The following is a 3,069-nucleotide window of genomic DNA, read 5'->3' on the forward strand; positions in this document are numbered from 1 at the left end:
CATACAATTATTACAATGGCATCATTTAAAAAAATGGTTTATAAAATGTAATTTTATTTCATGCTGCTCTGCTGTTATAATATACAGGTGTGGTGCAGTGCCTAAGGGACTGCTAACCAGAAGGCTGGCAGTTCAAACCCACCAGCCACTCCTCAGAAGGAAGGTTGGGCAACATGTTTGAAAGTTACTTATGTTTACATGAAATGAAGCTATTAATATTTTCTACAGCAAAAATTGCTTACCAGGAAGGCCAAGACAAACACAAGTCAAGGAATGGAGTTTTCCCAAAGCCAAAGTGTGAAAAGACTATGAACAGTTGATTCCATACACATGAATAGGTTTCTTTGCTATAGGAAATCCAAGTAGAATAAGCAAGGGAGATAGGTACAAACATTTCTTGAGCAGGAGAAGGATGACAATGATGACACCCTGTAGGCATTTAGGTTTCTGCCCATTCTGCTGCATCACATTCTTCTCCTGCACAGTCTGATGTCCATAACGTTAGATTGTCTCTAAGCAATTGCAAGATAAGGGTGCTGTCTTTTTATGAGTCTTCATTCAGGGTATCAAGTTTTGAAATGGCCTCATCAAAAGCCATTTTAGCCAATGTACAGGAAAGCTCTGGGTTATTAAAGATCTTATAGTAAAATATAGAAAAAGTTAAGAGCCAGCCCCAGGTAGATTGAATGTGTAGGTTACATTTCCTTCCTGCTTGTATCAAACGTTTCATGGTAAGCTCTTTGGGAATTACATTATCATTTGTTTTCAATTATCACATGTGCTACTTCAGCAAGGTACCAGAAATAATCTTTAATTTTCAGATAGAAGACTTTACTTTTGGGATTAGTTGTGTTGGGTATTAAATAATTGTCCAACAATCTGGAACAGTGGTACAGATGGACTATTTTCATACTCTACTTTCTCTCAATACTTTTTAATCAGGCACAATTCCTTGTTGTAGGTTTTCTGCTCTGTGCTCCAGATGATCCTCCAGGTGGACCTTTGTCCTGGAAGATGTTTTTTTGGAACCAAGAGCTAGTTGCATTCCTGCTTGGAGAGCTTGGCCTCCTGCTCGGACAGCTTGGCCTCCTGCTCCGACATGGCCTTCATGCAGGTGGCCATGTTATCATAGTGCTCAGCCTGTTCCTCCAGTAAACTCCTTCTTCTCCATGGTGGATAGGTGGCATGTGGGCTGGGGGTGGTGGCATTGCTCCAGGAAGGGGACAGGGGAAGAAACAGAAAGAGGCACCAAAGGTAAGGAGAACCAATCAGGATCAAGAAAAGCCCTCCTCAAAAGCCTGCACTGTCTCTGATGTCAAAAATGAAACATTTGAATTTTGATGTTGGTGAAAAATATTGAATATGCCATGGACTCCCAAAAGAATAATCAAATATGTCTTAAAATAAGTAGACAGAATCCTCCTTAACAGTGAGAATGGCCAGACTTTGTCTCACATACTTTGGACATGCTATCCAAAGGGAGCAGTCCTTGGAGAAGGACGTCATACTTGGTAAAGTAGAGGGCCAGTGAAAAAAGAAGAAGACCCTCAATGAGATGGATTGACACAGTGGCTGCAATGATGGACTCAAAGATGGCAATGATTGTGCGGATGGCACAGGAATGGGCAGCTTTTGGTTCTGTTGTTCATAGGGTCACCATGAGTCAGAACCAACTGAATGGCAGTTAAGAAAAACAACAATAGTAAGTACCTTAAAGAGGAGGTAACTAGAGCCTCTGCTACCTGGATAACCAAGTCTGACAGTATAGAACATGAGTGGAAAGGAGGTTTATGCAGTGAGTCTGAAATCCTTGGGTACACATAAATTCCTTGGTCATAGACTAAATATGTGAAAAAAATTGGTGGCATTTTCATAGTAAGAACACAGGGTTCCAGAAATAAGACATATGGCTTGTAAACTGTGGACAAATATACTTTTCATAGAATAAAAGTTTCCTTAACTCTGCCTACTCCTAACCAGCATCTAAGTAAAAGGCAGGATGAAAGTGGGAGTGTTTCTAAGGAATCAGTGGAATTTCATGGATCTCAGAGGGTGGATCTACAGCTGAAATATCGATGACACAAGTTCCTCCACCTCTCTCTGGCTACTTCTACATCTGTTTCTGCTTCTCTTGTCCTGTCTGCTTCTTTTTGCAGACCACTTTTCTCTCCTCCTTCAGTCAAGGACTGCAAATATCAACATGGGGCATGGCTCCCCACCCTCCACATTTAGATGTTCTTAAAAATTCAGTGGAGTCAGGTAAGTGATGAGAGTCCTAACATTAACCTCACAGGAGAGAGGGTCTGATTGGTACAGCGTGAGTCAGTATTCACAGGAATTGAACCAATGGTGGCAAATGAGCGGAATCCTGAAAGCTTAGAATTGGAGAAGAGTTTTAGAGATAAAGGAAGAGACTGATTAGGCACCCACAAAGATCTTAACTACAAACAATACATTTCATAACTGTAGGACCATATTTGTGGTAAGTGAAGGCTATGTGAGGACTTTTGTTGTTTGCAGGGAATAGAACCAGATCATTCAGGAATCAATTTTGATTTTGCCCCTTAATGAAGGTTGTGCCTTGATCATAAGTGATATTACTTGGTCTAGGTCCCTCCTGCAGTGGGCAAAACAGTGAATTTCAAACATACTTGTGAAATTTAAAGTCATGAAAAATGGCTTCCCTAATCATCTCTGTATATTGATCTTGACAAAAGAAGAATGTAAGGACAACAATTAATGATTTTAGTAATAGCTGTCATTTCTTGCTGTGGAGACTAGCCAGTATTTGGCTTTTAGCTATGACATTATACTGTGTGCCACTGTAATCACTTTTTTTTTAATCCACCTAAAATAAGACCATCAAAATTGACGAAAGTTGTGGTGACAGTAGCAATTGGCGGCAGCTATTTCCTTTCTCTCTTTTCTGCTATTGGGCTTCCCAGCAGGATTCTCGTCTTCTTTTGTTGACATTGGCTTCTTGCCTTTTCCTCTCCCCACAGGTACTTTTTTTTTTTTTTTTTTTTTTTATTCCGGAGTTCTACGTGACTGCACAGTCTTAACATCCCT

General features: G+C 40.3%; 1 pseudogene; it reads right to left on the minus strand.

The window, feature by feature from the left end:
* Nucleotides 1-439: 439 nt before the first annotated feature.
* LOC103207314 overlaps nt 440-3,069 on the minus strand; it is a 10,277-nt pseudogene continuing 7,647 nt past the window's right edge.

Source organism: Orycteropus afer, unplaced genomic scaffold, assembly GCF_000298275.1.
Source record: "Orycteropus afer afer isolate SDZICR_OR568_19922 unplaced genomic scaffold, OryAfe1.0 scaffold00363, whole genome shotgun sequence".
Classification (NCBI taxonomy): Eukaryota; Metazoa; Chordata; class Mammalia; order Tubulidentata; family Orycteropodidae; genus Orycteropus; species Orycteropus afer.